This window comes from Polistes dominula, unplaced genomic scaffold (assembly GCF_049000335.1).
Source record: "Polistes dominula isolate Pdom_NZ unplaced genomic scaffold, Pdom_raw_medaka contig_73, whole genome shotgun sequence".
Classification (NCBI taxonomy): Eukaryota; Metazoa; Arthropoda; class Insecta; order Hymenoptera; family Vespidae; genus Polistes; species Polistes dominula.
The window spans coordinates 1,012,501-1,032,233 of record NW_028300951.1 but is presented as its reverse complement, the minus strand read 5'-3'; the positions used below and the strand labels follow the sequence as shown (position 1 = coordinate 1,032,233).

General features: G+C 29.4%; 2 long non-coding RNA genes across 2 annotated transcripts; both read left to right on the top strand.

Moving 5' to 3' along the window:
- The first annotated feature begins 9,324 nt into the window (after positions 1-9,324).
- On the top strand, positions 9,325-11,779 carry LOC149032614 (uncharacterized). The gene is made up of 6 exons (XR_016176388.1): positions 9,325-9,352; positions 9,790-9,883; positions 10,025-10,835; positions 10,926-11,152; positions 11,251-11,554; positions 11,643-11,779. It is a non-coding gene; the product is annotated as an uncharacterized LOC149032614 (long non-coding RNA).
- Positions 11,780-12,391: 612 nt separating this feature from the next.
- On the top strand, positions 12,392-16,670 carry LOC149032613 (uncharacterized). Its single transcript, XR_016176387.1, has 2 exons — positions 12,392-12,740; positions 14,000-16,670. It is a non-coding gene; the product is annotated as an uncharacterized LOC149032613 (long non-coding RNA).
- The last annotated feature ends 3,063 nt before the right edge of the window (positions 16,671-19,733 follow it).

Sequence of the window (19,733 nt, the reverse complement as noted above, 5' to 3'; positions counted from 1 at the left end):
CACGAAAATTTCACTCCCGGTCACTTCACTGACTCTACTTTCGCGAACAGTCTGTACGACTGTTATAAATAAAGAAAACAACTTTATACGAACAAATACACTATTGTAATTAACTGCATTGCACGCAGTTATTGATGATTCTAAATCCGTGATATTAAAATTATATAATATAAATACTGAACAAATACTGATTCTATTTCGCGATAAAAATTTGAGTTTACTTATTCGAACAAACACTGACTCTACTTTTACAACTGCATACCGGACAGTTGAAATATCAAAAACCCGACACACGTCTTACCTGTGAACAAAAAAGAAGAAAAATGAAACGATTAGAATCATTGTTATCATTTAAAAATCTTATAAAATTATTGGAGAAATGTTTAATAGAAAAGTTAACTTACCTTTTCATCTTTTTAGATGATGCCCGACAGGTATCCAACCTTTAAAGATGACGATGCTGTAGACGGTTCAAACGACGGAGAAACTTCTACGTGTTTCTTATCGCGAACACGGCACTGACTCTACTTCGCGATTCAATTTTACTTTAATTATTCGAACAAACACTGACTCTAATTTTTATTAACTGCATTGCACGCAGTCAAAAAATTCAAACACTCACACTGCTCACCCTTCTGAAATAAGATAAAAGTACAAAACAATTAGAATCATCGTTATCATTTCAAAATTATAAGTTATTATTCAATTAAATGTTTAATATCAAAATTAATGTACCTTCTATCTTCAGTGATGAATGCCCGATGGGTCTCCTACCCTTAGGATGACGATGAGCGCGCGTTTAAATCGAATAAAAGAAACTATCGGAGTTTCTTTTCCCGAACAAAACCGACATTTTTATATACGCCGAACAAACACTGACTCTAATTCGCGATTTTGTTGAACGATGCAAACAAACGATCCCTTCATTGCCAACACGCACGATTGCAATGGTAGTCTGAAACAGAAAAATGAAAAAGAACTATTAATATCATCGTCATAATATAAAATACACATTAAAATTATCATCAAAATGTTTGATAGAAAATTTATACTTACTTGTAGTCTTCTGTGATGAATGCCCGATGGGTCTCCTACCCTTAAGATGACGTTGACCAGTAGACGGTAACGAAAATAAAAAACTATAATAAAGTTTTTTATTACAAACGCGAACGCGAACGCGATCGCGACCGAGACGTGTTTTAAACCGACCGCACTACACGTCAAAAAATCGACTGAAAGAATGTACATGATTAAATTTATAACAAAATAAATCGAGTATTATTATGTGAAATATAATATGAAGGTGAATATTTAAGGTAAAACAATGAGAGGAATGTGAATATGATATTAATTAGGAAAATGAAAGAAACCAATTATTATTATAATATTAATGATAAGCGGTCTTTAGCTAGATTTCACTTGCCATGGAATGTAGAGCATATAAAAATATGATAAACATTACACGGAAAGTGAAATACCATTGCCCGGGTCTAACCACGAGGAGGTAACCGCTTCTGAAGACCCAGGAGGGATGTGCATCCTAAAGATGCTCACATCCGAATACAATTCAAAGGAATGAATCTAACTCTTAGGCCCCACCATAAGAGTACCATCCAAAAAATCGTTAAAATTATTATCGAAAATACCAGAGAAAAATTTCAATATTAAAAAATACAAAATGAAAGACAAGGAGTGTAATCTGAAAAGAAATTCAATAAAATCATCGATGATACTTAAAACTAACACACCCTAGAATAACTTCAACTTATAGAAATACAATCTATATACATTTATATACATAATTTTCAATCTCCATAAAATAAAGTATAATAATTAAAAAGAGTATACAATTATGAGTTGTTCCATGAAACCTATTAATAAAGAAAATACATTAAAAATAATTATTACACATGTGTAATGCTACAAAGAGAATTATATAAAGACACAAATTTTAATTTCATTTATACAAATAATTATTTTATACTATTCTACATTACCAAGTCCACTTCTTGTTCCTTTATGGTCCTCCTTTGTTCCACCTGCGGTCGTTTCCTTACCATAGTCCAATCTGCAACAGAAAACAAAGGGATAAAAAAGAGTTAAACATTAAAAGGGATAGGAAAAAAGGGGGGATGGGTGTAACTTTTAAAGCGAAACTTTTCACGATTTTTTTTTTTAAGTGGTTTCCCCCCGATTGGACTAGTCCACTGACTCTAAATTTAGGAGAAACCTACACTAAATGTTCAGTCCAACACCGTATACTATTGCGAACTTACGGAAATGAATCCTTGGGTCCGTCTAACAATTAGCGGAAGATGTTTTCCCTTACAATGAAGCTTCAGTTTCCCATGCTACATGCATATCTATCTATGCATATCAAAAAGCCAAAAAAGAAAAAAAGAAAAAAAAGACGGTAGTTCCAGTTTAAAAGTTAAATGAACATGATTCTATCCTTGGGAGTAAGAAATAGAATCATGGCTCGCGTGGGCAGGGTCGCATCCCTGAAGTAAATTCTTTATTTGTAAATGGTACCACCCTTTACGAACAAAAAATTTACCCGCTACCCATTAAACCACTTCTGAAACAGAAATTTTTAATGAATATTAATACAATTTTATTTGCCATGTAAGTAATTGGAGTATATTATATTACCTTCCGATCTAGGAACGCAATCAAGTTGAAGACAGTTATCTGATAAAATGAAAAAATAAATTCATATTAAAATTATTTTCTATTCAAAGTATGTTAATAGGTATGTAACGTTTACATTAATGTATATGCGTTGAAACAATCTGAAAAATAATTAAAGTATATTAAAGTAATGAAATAATTATTAATTAATCGATAGAAGTATCGATTATTATTTAAAAGTACGGAATATATATTTGGAGTACCTCTCTCTTCGAAATTCACTAATAGACTGAGCTGTTGTTCTTTAAAACAAAACATTGATTAGAAAGTTGTTTACATGACTTCATATATGTTGATCATGTGTGCAACGGTAATTATAATTCTAATAAAGAAAATTCAATAATTAAACCTAAGGATTTTATTATTTTATTTATTCTAAAGTAAGTATTTTATTGTTCATGAGCAGTGATGACTTCGAGTGTTAAAGTATGCTGTAATATACCAAGGGTGTATTAGAATATTAAAATAATAGTTAATTAATGAATAGAAGTATCGATTATTATTTAAAAGTACGGAATATATATTTGGAGTACCTTCCTCTTCGAAAATCACTAACAGACTGAGCTGTTGTTCTCTAAAACAAAACATTGATTAGAAAGTTGTTTATGATTTTTCTTATGTTGATTATTTCTGCAACGGTAATTAAAATTCTAATAAAGTAAATTCAATATTATAACGTTTGGATTTGAAAATTTTTTTCATTCTAATGGAAATAATTTATTCTTCATGCGCAGTGATGATTCTGAAAGTAAAAATTATTTGTAATATAAGTAGAGCGTATAAGAATATTAAAATAATTGTTAAATAATCGATAGAAGTATCGATTATTATTTAAAAGTACGAGATATATTATTGGAGTTCCTTCCTCTTCGAAATTCACTTATAGACTGAGCCGTTGTTCTCTAAAACAAAACATTAATTAGAAAGTTGTTTATATGACTTTGTTTTATTTCGAGCATGTGTGCAACAGTAATAATAATTCTAATAAAGAAAATTCAAGATTATAACGTTTGAATTTTAACATCCTTTTTATTCTAACGTAATTATTTTATTGTTCATGCGCAGTGATGACTTTGAGGTTAAAAATTTCCTGTAATAATAAGTAGAGTGTATTAGAATATTAAAATAATTGTTAATTAATCGATAGAAGTATCGATTATTATTTAAAAGTACGGAATATATATTTGGAGTACCTTCCTCTTCGAAATTCACTAACAGACTGACCCAATGTTCTCTAAAACAAAACTTTGATTAGAAAGTTGTTTATGATTTTTCTTATGTTGATTATTTCTGCAACGGTAATTAAAATTCTAATAAAGTAAATTCAATATTATAACGTTTGGATTTAAAAATTTTTTTCATTCTAATGGAAATAATTTATTCTTCATGCGCAGTGATGATTCTGAAACTAAAAATTATTTGTAATATAAGTAGAGCGTATAAGAATATTAAAATAATTGTTAAATAATCGATAGAAGTATCGATTATTATTTAAAAGTACGAGATATTTTATTGGAGTTCCTTCCTCTTCGAAATTCACTTATAGACTGAGCCGTTGTTCTCTATAACAAAACATTAATTAGAAAGTTGTTTATATGACTATTTTTTTTATGTTGAGCATGTGGGCAACGGTTATAATAATTCTAATAAAGAAAATTCAAGACTATAACGTTCCGATTTAAACATTCTTTTCATTCTAATGTAATTAATTTATTGTTCATGAGCAGTGATGACTTCAGGGGGTAGAATTTTCATCTGCATGAATATCATATGGAAATTATTTTCTATTCAAAGTATGTTAATGATAATTTAATATGATTAAACAAATTTATATATGTTTAAACAATCTAAAATATGAAGAGAATATATTAGAGTATTATAATAATTGTCAATTATTAGAAGAAAGTGTGTATTGTTTTTAAAAAAACGGAATATAGGTCAGGAGTACCGTCTTCTTCGAAATCAGCTGTTAAACTAGGTCATTGTCCTCTATGAAGGTTTCTTTCATTCAATGTTGTTGATATGATTTTCCGAACGTTGCGCATCTGCCTAACTAAAATAATCAACCTAATTAATAGAATTTAAGATGAAAACGTTCTGATTTGTATTTTTTTGCATTTTTAAGTAATTATTTTATCGCTCATGCGCAGTGATAACTTCCAGGAGTAGATTTTTCATCTGCAAGAATATTACATGGAAGTTATTAATTAGGAAGTTAAAAAGAAATTAATTACAATTATAACGTTTATTGTAAGCGGTCTTTAGCTAGTTTTTACTTTCAATGGAATGTTTAACACATAAAAAAATATGTTAAACATTATACCGAAAGTAAAATACCATTGCCCGGGTCTAACCACGAGGAGGTAACCGCTTCTGAAGACCCAAGAGGGATGTGCATCCTAAAAATGCTCACATCCGATTATAATTCAAAGGAATGAACCTAACTCTTAGGCCCCACCATAAGAGTACCATCCAAAAAATCGTTAAAATTATTATCGAAAATACCAGAGAAAAATTTCAATATTAAAAAATACAAAATGAAAGACAAGGAGTGTAATCTGAAAAGAAATTCAATAATATCATCGATGATACTTAAAACTAACACACCCTAGAATATATACATATATACATAATTTTCAATCTAGATAAAATAAAGTACAATAATTAAAAAGAGTATACAATTATGAGTTGTTGCATGGAACCTATAAATAAAGAAAATACATTAAAAATAATTATTACACATGTGCGATGCTACAAAGAGAATAATACAAAGATACAAATTTTCATTTTATTTAAACAAATAATTATTTTATACTATCCTACATTACCAAGTCCACTTCTTATTCCTTAATGGTCCACCTTTGGTCCTCCTTTGGTCTTCCTTTGGTCCACCTGTCGTCGTCTCTTCACCATAGTCCAACCTGCAACAGAAAACAAATTGATAAAAAAGAGTTAAAAAATAAAAGGGATAGGAGAAAAGGGGGGATGGGTATAACTTTTAAAGCGGAACTTTTCACGATTTTTTTTTTAAGTGGTTTCCCCCCGATTGGACTAGTCCACTGACTCTAAATTTAGGAGAAACCTACACTAAATGTTCAGTCCAACACCGTATACTATTGCGAACTTACGGAAATGAATCCTTGGGTCCGTCTAACAATTAGCGGAAGATGCCTTCCCTTACAATGAAGCTTCAGTTTCCCATGCTACATGCATATCTATCTATGCATATCAAAAAGCCAAAAAAGAAAAAAAAGAAAAAAAAGACGGTAGCTCCAGTTTAAAAGTTAAATGAACATGATTCTATCCTTGGGAGTAAGAAATAGAATCATGGCTCGCGTGGGCAGGGTCGCATCCCTGAAGTAAATTCTTTATTTGTAAATGGTACCACCCTTTACGAACAAAAAATTTACCCGCTACCCATTAAACCGCTTCTGAAACAGAAATTTTTAATGAATATTAATACAATTTTATTTGCCATGTAAGTAATTGGAGTATATTATATTACCTTCCGATCTAGGAACGCAATCAAGTTGAAGACAGTTATCTGAACAAATAAATTGATATTAAAATTATTTTTTATTCAAAGTATGTTAATAGGTATGTAACGTTTAAACCAATGTATATGCGTTGAAATAATCTGACAAATAATTAAAGTGTATTAGAATAATGAAATAAGTGTTAAATAATCGAAAAGAATTCGTATTGTAGTTTAAAAGCACTGTGTATATGTTAGGTGGACCATCTTCCTCGAAATTTCCCTTCAGACTGAGTCATTATTCTCTAAAACAAAACAGTAATTAGAAAGTTGTTTATCTGACTTTGTTTTATGTCGAGCATGTGTGCAACGGTAATAATAATACTAATAAAGAAAATTCAATATTATAACGTAAAGATTTTATTATTTTATTCATTCTAATGTAATTAATTTATTGTTCATGCGCAGTGATGACTCTGAAACTAAAAATTATTTGTAGTATAAGTAGAGTGTATTAGAATATTAAAGTAATTGTTAATTAATCGATAGAAGTATCGATTATTGTTTAAAAGTACGGAATATATTTTCGGAGTACCTTCCTCTTCGAAATGCACTAATAGACTGAGCTGTTGTTCTCTAAAACAAAACATTGATTAGAAAGTTGTTTATGATTTTTCTTATGTTGATTATTTCTGCAACGGTAATAATAATTCTAATAATCAAAATTCAATATTATAACGTTCGGATTTTACCATTCTTTTTATTCTAAGATAATTATTTTATCGCACCCACCCAGTGATGACTCTTTCTGGGTTAAATTGTGCTGTAATACAAGTAGAGAGTATTAGAGTATTAAAATAATTGTTAATTAATCGATAGAAGTATCGATTATTGTTTAAAAGTACGGAACATATTTTCGGAGTACCTTCTTCTTCGAAATGCACTAATAGACTGAGCCGTTGTTCTCTAAAACAAAACATTGATTAGAAAGTTGTTTATGATTTTTCTTATGTTGATTATTTCTGCCACGGTAATTATAGTTGGAATAATGAAAATTCAATATTATAACGTTTGGATTTTAACATTCTTTTTATTCTAATGTAATTATTTTATCGCACCCACCCAGTGATGACTCCTCCTGGGTTAAATAGTGCTGTAATACAAGTAGAGTGTATTAGAGTATTAAAATAATTGTTAATTAATCGATAGAAGTATCGATTATTGTTTAAAAGTACGGAATATATATTTGGAGTACCTTCCCCTTCGAAATGCACTAATAGACTGAGCTGTTGTTCTTTAAAACAAAACATTGATTAGAAAGTTGTTTACATGACTTCATATATGTTGATCATGTGTGCAACGGTAATTATAATTCTAATAAAGAAAATTCAATAATAAAACCTAAGGATTTTATTATTTTATTTATTCTAAAGTAAGTATTTTATTGTTCATGAGCAGTGATGACTTCGAGTGTTAAAGTATGCTGTAATATACCAAGGGTGTATTAGAATATTAAAAAAATTATTAATTAATGAATAGAAGTATCGATTATTATTTAAAAGTACGGAATATACTTTCGGAGTACCTTCCTCTTCGAAATGCACTAATAGACTGAGCTGTTGTTCTCTAAAACAAAACATTGATTAGAAAGTTGTTTATGATTTTTCTTATGTTGATTATTTCTGTAACGGTAATTATAATTGGAATAATGAAAATTCAATATTATAACGTTTGGATTTTAACATTCTTTTTATTCTAATGTAATTATTTTATCGCACCCACCCAGTGATGACTCTTCCTGGGTTAAATAGTGCTGTAATATAAGAAGGGAGTATTAGAGTATTAAAATAATTGTTAATTAATCGATAGAAGTATCGATTATTATTTAAAAGTACGGAATATATTTTCGAAGTACCTTCTTCTTCGAAATGCACTAATAGACTGAGCCGTTGTTCTTTAGAACAAAACATTGATTAGAAAGTTGTTTACATGACTTCATATATGTTGATCATGTGTGCAACGGTAATTATAATTCTAATAAAGAAAATTCAATATTATAACGTTTAGATTTTAACATTCTTTTCAATCTAATGTAATTAATTTATTGTTCATGCGCAGTGATGACTTCGAGTGTTAATGTATGCTGTAATATACCAAGGGTGTATTAGAATATTAAAATAATTGTTAATTAATCGATAGAAGTATCAATTATTATCCACAAGTACGGAATTTATTTTTGGAGTACCTTATTCTTCGAAATTCACTTATAGACTGACCCATTGTTCTCTGTAACAAGACTTTGATTAGAAAGTTGTTTTTATGATTTTATATATTTCGAACATGTGTGCAACGGTAATAATAATTCTAATAATGAAAATTCAATAGTATAATGTTAGCATTTTAGTATTTTATTCATTCTAACGTAATTATTTTATTGCTTCTGCGCAGTGATGACTTCAAAGGTTTAATTTTCCTGTAATATAAGTAGAATGTCTTAGAATATTAAAATAATTGTTAATTTATCGATAGAAGTATCGATTATTGTTCAAAAATACGAAATATATTTTTGGAGTACCTTCCTCTTCGAAATTCAACTGTAAACTGACCCATTGTTCTCTGTAACAAAACTTTGATTAGAAAGTTGTTTATATGATTTTTTATATGTTGAACATGTGTGCAACGGTAATAATAATTCTAATAATGAAAATTTAATATTATAACGTTCCGATTTGAACATTCTTTTTATTCTAACGTAATTATTTTATTGTTCCTGCGCAGTAATGGCTTTGAGGACAAAGATTTCCTATAATAAAAGTAAAGTGTATTAGTATATTAAAATATAATATATATATTCTTTATATATTAATTATAATAATATTTTTAATAATGAAATTTTAAGATTATAACGTTCGAATTTTCTATATTTATGATTCATTCTATAGTAATTATTTTATCGTCCCTGCCCAGTGATAACCTGTAAAATAAAAATTCTCATTTAAAATATGATCAGTTAAAAATCATTTAATCTTTTGATTGGTCATTTCAAGTCCGAAATAATAAATCAGCGAATTAGCCAATGAAACGACAGCGATCTTTCGCCAACGTACCGCGAAGGAGAAGTGACCGCCATTTTGAATCTGTCATCTATAGTAGTTGCAGCAGATTTGATCGTCCTGTTAATATCAGGTAATTAAATGATATTTTCTAACGTTTACACCTTCAAATTATATATTAAACGATAAATGAAAGGAAGATTTTTATACGTGAGTGTTTTCAAAACTGAAAAATACAAATTTTGAAAGATATCCGTGAAAATGTAATCGTTGACATTTCTCGGCTTCCCGCCAAATCTCACCACGGTCAATTTATAATATTTCTTCTAATTTTTATCTTTTTTTCATGGTATTAATACTTCTCATCATCTCTAATGATGCTATTATAATTAATTATTTTTCATAATTATGTCTTCAAAAATCGTATATCAAATTAAATTTCATTTCTGTCACATAATACACATACATATAGGTATATATTCATAAGTATAGATAACTCGTACACGTACACTCATATATTTAATTTTCTTTATATTGTACTAATGTAATTTTATTACTTACTTATTTTAGTTTTTCGAGCATTGGGAGAATCCAATACGAATACATATTCTCAATCTAAGAATCGTGCTTCCTTCCTCATCAGGGTAATGACTAAACTATCTAGGTAAGTCTAACTATCTCTTTATTTTAAAGCAAAAAGAAGTGTTATAGAAAAAGTGTAAGATAGAAAGAGAAAACGAAAAAGAAAGAAAACGAATACAAACATTCGATATCCAGGTAGTCAAATGTGTTCATATATTTCTAGGAAATTCTCCAGATGAAAATAGAAAAGAAACAGTTGAAAACAAAAGAAAAACAGCCGAGTAACGAGCACAGAGCATCGAGAACCCGAGTACCCCCGAATACCGAGTACCGAGTACCCGAGTACCCCCGAACACCGAGTACCGAGTACCGAGTACCCGAGTACCCCCGAACACCGAGTACCGAGTACCGAGTACCCGAGTACCCCCGAACACCAAGTACCGAGCAACGTTCGACACTTTCAAGGATAAACATAATTTCGTATCTCTTTCCCCTTTCGTCTTTCGACACGTAAAGACCGGCAACAGTAACTAAGTATTAAATTATTGAATAATTTTATTTCTAACCTTATCATTTTGATTGTAATAGTTTAACAAACTTGTCATTGCATAGAATGATATAAAAACTTTAGATTACTCTTTATTAAGATTGCTGATACAAGTACTGTTTTATTTAAACAATCTTTAAAGATTTTTAATGAATATTTTAACTAATATTACATACTTTGTATGTAATATTGCAAGCAAATAGTTGCATACTTTGATAAATTCCACAAATATTTAATAACTTTAACTTTTAATTATATCAATTCTCATAGATTATTAAATTAGTTCTTTCTATTTACGATTGAATATTTTTGATAAAATATTCAATGGTTTTAATGTGTGCCCTGCCTTCAGAAATGATTTACAGGAAATATTGTAATATAATCTTTAGTATGTTTCAGTTTTGTAGATTTTTTATTTAATTTTATTTTATACATCGTCATCCTAAGGGTAGGATACCCATCCTGCAATCATCAACGAAGACTAAAAGTATGTATATTTTATTATCAAACATTTCTATGATAATTTCAATTGATTTTTATTACGACGATGATATTAATTGTTCTTTTTCTGTTTCAGAAGATCATTGCAATCGTGCGTGTAGGCAATGAAATACACGTGTGTTGTATTGTGTTAAAATAAAATATAAAAAAATTGACAAGTAGATTCAGTGTTGATCGTCGCATGTGAAAGTTTCGTTTGCTCGGTTAAGAAACTCGCAAGTTTCTTTTATTCGATTTAAACGTGTGCTCATCGTCATCCTAAGGGTAGGAGACCCATCGTGCATTCATCGTTCATTCATCAAAGTGAGTATATTTTTGTATTAAATAATACGTCAAAAATTTTAATACTTTTCTGTAATAGTAATGATATTAATAGTTATTGTTTTTTATTTCTGTTTCAGATTGCAATCGTGCACAAATGGCCCATGTGAAGTGACCGGGAGTGAAATTTTTCTTCTTGCATTTGACTGCGTGCAATGCAGTCTCTAAATTAGTGTAGTCTAGAATCAGTGATCGGGCGAATAATAAGTTAAAATCAAACGCGAATTATAGAATCAGTGTTGTTCGTCGTATAATCAAATTTCCGTTTATTTTTGCGATAAGAAACTCATCTATAGTTTCTTATTTTCATTTATATCGCGTTTTTAAATTCACGCGTGGTGCATCACCATGGTGCAATAGAGCTGCATCTCATTGTAATGCATTGTAAGTATTCATTTGTATTTACATTTTATTCAATTTTATTTTATATGATTTTGAATAATATTCCATGGTGATTCTCTTCCTTTCAAAGATGTTGGATGAATTCTTCGATGGATCTTTAATGAATCTTCTTCAATGGCAAATCGAGTATCGTCTTTCATCGTCAGATCAGACTGTAATACTTGCTGCGAAATAGGAGTGTTTTGGAGTCATCGCAGAACTTCTTAAAACGTGAGTTTTTATTTTAGGTTCCTCCAGTGCTCCTCAATCATGTCAAGGATGAAAGGTCCTAATCGGCACTAGTTACTGGTTGTAATTATTTCAATAAATTATTGACGAACACATGGGTAATTCTTTTTTAGGAGTTACTCATGAAAATTGTATATTTTATTCTATGTTTTATTATTAGTTCAGGACAGGTTTTCTTGTCTCGTCGGTTAAATTCATTTAATTTAATAATGCAATTAATAAGTGCACTCTCTTTTTTATTACATTTTTTGTTCGTGGTCAGTAGTGATGAAATCAAGCATTAATTTACTCGTGCCAATGTAATAAATAATAATTATTACATATATATATATTATGTATATATTATATACATAATATTATACATATTATACAATTGGATGTAAATGTTTTTGTTATTGTTAAACGAAAATGGTTATTCAATGGAGAACTTCCATCGAAAAATATCAAAACCACTAATTATATGTAATAAGCAGGAAAAAGGAAACCACGTTTGGTCGAGTTAATAAAATGCGTCATTTTTCGTGGCTAGCATGTTAAGATATAATAATAATAATAATAATAATAATAATTTGATATTCGAGTTTAATTTGCTATAACATTTGTTCATAGTGAATGCACATAGCTAATTGTCTTTAGTTATCAAAGTCAATTCGAAACGAGAACACATCATATTAGTTTGAATTAAGAATAAGGAAGAAAAGAATCAAATAATATCTTTGATATTGAATTAATTATTCATACAACAGTATTAACAAATAAATAAAATGGCATCCATTCGTTTCATTGTCATTATTACTTTTCTATCATTGATATTTTTAATGGGGATTATGGAAGTTAGCCCTGTAATCACTCCTTTTTTGAGAAGAAGTAAAAATCCATGTCGTCCTAGATATAGATTGGATATTTCTGGAAAATGTCGTTTGCCCTTTTAAATTTCAAGGTACGTTATTATAAATAATTTAGTTATTTATAAATATAAATAAATTCAGAAAAGAGTAACAGAATTTTACTACTAATTTAAAAAAAAAAAAAAACAAGTGTGTTTGAATTATTTTTTGTTCAAGTTTATACAGTTGTACGTATGAATTGTACGTGTTCAAAGGACAAAGTTATTAACTCCACCTTTTGTGCTTTAAAAAAAACAAAAAAAAACAAAAACAGAGAAGAAAAACGTTTGAAATTTAACGAACAAAGCACTTAATGGGTGTTTAACTCTTTTCGCGCGTTATATTTCATTTTTTTTTATTTGCTTATATTTTTTGTAGTTCAAATTCGTACTATTCTTCGAGATGATTAAATGTTAATTTCTGTCACACCGAACTATGAGATAATTAATATGATAATTGATGATTATTCATTTTTTGAAATGAATGAAACTTCTTTAGAATAATCAGGGTGATTTGAAAATTGTGAAACGGAATAACGTGAAACCGATGAAACAAGAATAATTAATCAATTAATCAAATTCAATATATAATTTTATTTTATATTATTTAATTCTATATATTAATTAATTAATTAATTAATTAATCAAATTCTATATATAAACATTCAGTGTTACAATATGTTTGTCCATTAATAATTTCAAAACTACTCAACTTATTTTAATGAAATTTATTTATTTATTTTTTTTTTTTGTAAATTATTTTTTATTACTAATTTAAAGATTTTTATTCAGAGATTATCTAGGTTCTGTAAGGTTCTTTCAATAGATGGCACTGTATTCAAATTCAATTATTTCGATATATTAACGTCTCGAAGTTTGGTTTTCTTTAAAGGTTTCACTTCTACCGTGTGTGATCTGCACACGGTATGTTTTTTTTAATTTTATTTTTAATGTAAAATGACGGTTCTATATTTGTAATCAATTAAATTCAATTATATTCGATTCATTTTCGTTATACATTTATTAAAACACAACTTTTATAAACTTATAAATTTCTTTTTTTATTTGTCACTTTCGATACGATGAAATTAATCGTTTAAAAAAAAAAAAAAACACGACAAGTAGTGTGCAAATTTGCGAGATGTAAATTTAACTTTCAATTAGATTAATTTATTTTTATTTGATTTGATTTTTGTCTCTTCTTTTTCTTTTCTTTTCTTTTCTTTTCTTTTCTTTCGTTCATTTGTATTTTTTTTTGTTTTTTGTTTTTTTTCGTTGTAATTTCACGAACGTGTTTCACTTTTATTTTATAGATATAAAGAATAAAAAAAGGAGGAAGGTTTCAATCGGAGCATGGAAATCGTACAAGAGAGAAGAAGGAAGAAATGGAGATGCAACATTTAAAAGTGTTTATTTATTTTCATTCAATTCGTTAAAGTATGTTTCTGGTATAAAAACACATTCCAAGGTCTTTACGAGTTTTCTTCTTCTTCTTTTTATTTTATTTTATTTTATTTTATTTTATTTTATTTTATTTTATTTTATTTCGATTTTTCTTTTAATAGCAAAAACTCTCTTCCTTCTGATACTTTTTTTTTTTGTTCGTTTGATGAGAATCTCATCGAGGTTGTTTCAGTAACATCATTTAAAACTATAACTAAATGTTGGAAAAGTGTAATTCTTTCTTTCTCATTTTCTCTCATTTTTCCTCACTTTCTTTCACCTTTACTCTTCTTTTTTTTTTTTTTTGTCCAACTTATGGGTAAACGCTTTTTGTAAAAATAAGACAAACAAATAATATTTTATGCATAAGTTTAACCACTCGTTATTATATAAATAATAATAATAATTATAATAATAATAATAATAATAATAAAAATTACGCAAGAGTAGAACAGTAAAATGACGAAACGTTTGTTAAATAAAGTATCGTTCGTTGCAGTTAAAAATTACAACAACAACAACAAAAAATAAAGCGAATTATTGTTTTCATGCGGTTTATAGGAAAACTGTATAATATTGTTTTTGCAAAACGTTTTTTCTTTTTTTTTTTTTTTTTTTATTATCGTCAAATAGTAAACTTTTATATTGGAGAATTTGGTTGGTAAACGGTGACGTATTTCAATGTTTATTTTTATTGAAAATTGTAAATAGGGCAAAAAGAGTTATTCTTTTTTTTTTTTAAATAAAAAGATAATACGATGTATTTTGAATGTCTTCGATTTTTTGGGGAGAAATTTATGACAATAAACTGTATGATTGATCAATTGAATTTTTTTTTATTTTTCCTTATAAAAATGTTCAAAATGTCTATCTGTTAAATGAATTACAAAATGAGTAGAACAACGATTTTATCAAAATAATAATTGATTAGTTTTGTATCCGTGATAGCCAAATGATTTCGGATAATCGATTGTAAAATAATGAAGAGAATCGATTTTCCATTTTTAACGATGTTCATAAATAAATCGTACAAAGATAGTGCGTACATCTCGACCGGAAATTCATTATTATCGATACTACTCTCGTCGTTTAATAATAATATTTTATTTTTATTGAAATCAATTATTTGTCGATCTATAAAAAAACAAAAAACAAAAGAAACAAAAAATATAAAAATTTTAGAACAATCTATTTTAAAAAAAGCAAAATTATGTTTTGAACAACCAAATAACAGTATTTCTTAAAAAAGAAAAATCTATCGGGTGTGACCATTTTAAGAAAGAAATGTCAAGTTTTCTCTTATTGAAAATCGACTGGTTTTCAGGGTGGTGTGTGGCCCCTTGGAGAGAGAAAGAGAAAAAAGGAGATTGGAACGTCAGGATGCTTTTATAATATACAATAAACATGTACTCTTATGTGTTGTTAGTAATAGTTGCTTTTTCCTTGCTTATGTTAGAGATATATCTAACCTTAACACACATACACACACACACACACACACAAATACATATTCACATAAGTAACTATACTTAAGTATATTATATATATACCCACACATGTAAACAACAGTCAATCGAACATAGAAAATCGACGAGGACTTTATCACAGTCGATCGAAATGGAATTGCGTTTTGTAAAAAGGGAGGGAATAATAAAAAAAAAAAAAAAAGAAAAAAAAAAAACCAAACAAACTTCAAAGAATCCGAATAAAAATGAAAAATATAAAGAAAGAACACAAGTAGAAGATGTAGTAGAAGAAGTGGTAGAAGGAGTAGGGGAAAGAGGGTGAGGATGAGGATGAGGTGGAGTTGGGAGTGAGGGAGGGGTAGGAGAAGAGATTTGACTGTAACGTCGATGTAAATTCTTTGGAAGCAGATAAATCGTGCACTTTTGACCTTTGTCCAAGATACGCTTTTGCCAGAGAGAGAGAGAGAGAGAGAGAGAGAGAGAGAGAGAAGAGAGAAAGAAAGAGAACGAGTCAGATAGAAAAGGACAGTGAATGAGAAAGAAATCAAGAAATAAAGTAAAGAAAAAAGAAAAAAGAAAAGAAAAGAAAAGAAATATAGATACGTAGTAGTACGTAAGAAGAAGACAAGAATAGAAAGAAAGTATGAGAGAGAGAAAGAGAGAAAGAGAGATAAAGAGAGTTTTCGATCGGTACGCTCTCCACTTTTTCTCTCGTTTCTATCTTCGAGTGGGTGGGAGAGAGAGAGAGAGAGAGAGAGAGAGAGAGAGAGAGAGAGAGAGAGAGAGAGAGTTCTCTTTCCTCAAGTCAGTATCTTTGTTCGAGCCTGTCGTGAATGAGATCGGGTACTCGAGTTAGAAGCGCGTTTATTACGTTGTGTAGACGATAAAAGCTGAGAACGTATCTTTCGATCTGGTGATCATCGAAAGAACCAGAAATAACCGAGCAATCGAATCCGTTTTATCCTCTTTTTTTTTCTCTCTTTTCTCCTTTTCTTTAAGATATTTCTCGTTTTCTTCTTCGTCGTGGTTATCGTCGTCGTCGTCGTCGTCGTCGTCGTCGTCGTCATCTTTGATTTTTATCCCGAACACTCAGGTATTTCTTTTGTCTCTCTCTTATATATATATTATAATATATTGTATATGTATAGGTTATGTATATATATATATATATATATATATCTTATCGGTATTTAAATATTGACGCTAAAGCAGGAAGATTCCACTAATGCGCCAATCTACAACTTAAATTGTTGCGACAAATCATAGAATAAATAAGTTTATTTAAAATTTAAAAACTTTCAAAATTCAAAACATTTTATTTATAAAAAGTAGTCAATCGGATTTCAGTGGAAAATAGGCCGATATAGAATTTAACATAGATTCAAAACAGTCTAAATTAACTTTCATCTGATAGTGTCACGATAACACTGACGCAACCCTGACGTAAACCTGACGAAACCCTGACGGAACCCTGTCGAAACCCTGACGGTTGCTGTGTGCAAACTACAAGGTTGTTGTATGCGAACAACAAGATTGCTCTTTATTGGCGTATTAGCGGAATTTTTGCTGCGATGGCGTTAATACGTAAATACCATCTTATCTATAATATTTTCATCTTTTTATGGAAGACCTTATTTTTCTTTTCCCTTCGATCATCTTCTCTCAATCTTTCTTTTTCTCTCTCTCTCTCTCTCTTTCATTCTCTCTATCTATCTCTTTCTTTTTCTTTATTTTTTTATTTCATTACACGTTTAACAATCATTGAAAGATTCAATTTTTCTCTCTTTTGTTCAAGTTGTTCTCTTAACATCGAATGAAATTTTTAAGTTAACATTTGTCTTTCCCTTCTTTCAAAGTAGCTTCGTTTTCATCCCAATCTCTTCTTCTTCTTCTTCTTCTTCTTCTTTTTCTTCATCTTTCTTTTAAACATCTGCATCTTCCCTCTCCCCACCGCCCCCCCTCCCCCTCATCCCTTTTTTCTTCCTCTATCTCATTCTCTTTTCTTAGTCTGCCAACGAATTTAGTAAAAGACGCCTTTTGATTTTCCTTAGAAGGAAAACTCTCTCTCTCTCTCTCTTTCTCTCTTTCTCTTTCTTTCTGTCTCTCTCTTTTCCAAGTTATCGCTACTCACGGTAGAAGCTCCGAAGAGTTAATTCGATGTTCAGCGAACCCTTATTCGTCCTTCTTAAATTCCCTCCCTCCATGCCTGTGTCTGTCTGCCTGCCTAGCTTCCTTCCTTCCTTCCTTCTTTCCTTCCGTTTGAAAAATGAACCCCTCTTTCCCCACCCTACATCACCACCACCCACCTCTCTTTCTCTCTCTCTCTCTCTCTCTCTCTCTCGTTCCCTTTCTAGTCTACTCTTTTAGCCAAAGTGCCGCGAGCCTTCTTTCTTCGTCTCTCTCTCTCTCTCTCTCTCTTTCTCTTCAATCATCTCTTCCAACTCTTGTGTGCTTTCTTCAACAAAGAGTGGGGGGTGGAAAAACCTATTTTTAAGATTCACATTTGCGATGAAAATCGATAAGCAGATGTATTGCTTTATTCGCATCGTATATTTATCGTGGCTGCATCGGATACTACAGATGTGTATTATTAGAAGAAGATATCGTGTATCGGTTAAAGGAAGGTGGGTGAGTGGGTGGGTGGGTACTAGAGGAAGATGTAGGGTGAGGTGTAGGTGGAGTAGGGTAAGGTGGGTTGTGTGGGACGAATAAACCAGACGGAGTATTTTCTTCTTCTTCTTCTTTTACTTCTACTTTTCTTTTCTTCTACTTCGACAATACCTGCCAACATACCTACCCTTTTCCTTACCTTACCTTACCTTACCCTACCTTACCTTACCTTACTTTACCTTCTCTTCTCTTTTATTCTATTCTCTTCTATCCCTTACTTTCTTTCTTTCTTCGATATATATATATATATATATATAGATATATACACCTAAGAATAAATGTTTCTCCACTTTTCCTTCACGTGCTATCGCATTTTCTTCGTTAAAGAAAACTCCTAACATGGATTCTTCTCTTTTATACCTTCGTTTCTTGTTTTTCTTTTCTTTTTTTTTTTTTTTTTTTTTGCATTATTCCAACCAACATCGATCGATCTTATATATATACACACACACAAACACATATATATATATGTTTCACTTTGATTACATATGTATCATTGATTCCATTCATTTGAAAATTTCGAGTACAGGAAGTTATTAAGAATTCGGAAAACTTGCTACATATCCCATCTATAGATATGAAATATTCTTTATTTTATTTTTTATTTATATCTACCTATAGTTCTCTCCTATATATATATATATATATATATATATATTATACATTTATACATACATATAAATATTCATTGTCATCACTATAAAAAAAGCAATAAAATATTCTTTATTGAAAATTTGAGTACTATTATTGCATTTTGCATTATACATATGTAGTTTATTTTATTTAGTTTCAAATCGAAGAAAATACTTGTATAAAATCTTTAAAATAAAAAAATAAAAAAAAGGAAGAAAATAATTGAAACAATTGATTATTTCATAACGAATTATACATATCGGTAATACAGGAATAAAGGTGTTATAATAAAAAAAAAAATTACACAGGGGACGTATATTTACGCCTTTCGTATATATTGATGGATTTGTGAGAGCGTATATATACGCCTTTAGCAGTCAAAGGGTTAATCATTTTTTTTTTTTTAATACGAATTCTTCTATTAATGATAAATTTTTCTGATTCATTTTCTTACAAAAATATTTTGTAATAGTTGATGATGTAATATTCAATTATTTTCAGATATTACATATCATAATAGTACTCAAATTTCATGTAATAAAACTTGCATTCGATAGTATCGTATGTAATATAAATGAATTCACAGTGATATGTGTGTTTTTTTTTTTTACGACACGTTCGTATTTTTCTAACAGGAAGACGTAATCCGGAAATGGCTTGTCCCAAGTGTCATCTTTATTTCTTATGGTATTATTTGCTGATCGTTGCTATATTGACGTATCCAACGGAAGAAAGTAATATTCATACGAAAAGTTACCTGCGGAATCAAGTTGAAAAAACTATCGAAAATGTGAAGGATAACATTTCGATGAATATAAATCGAATTTTTTATAAT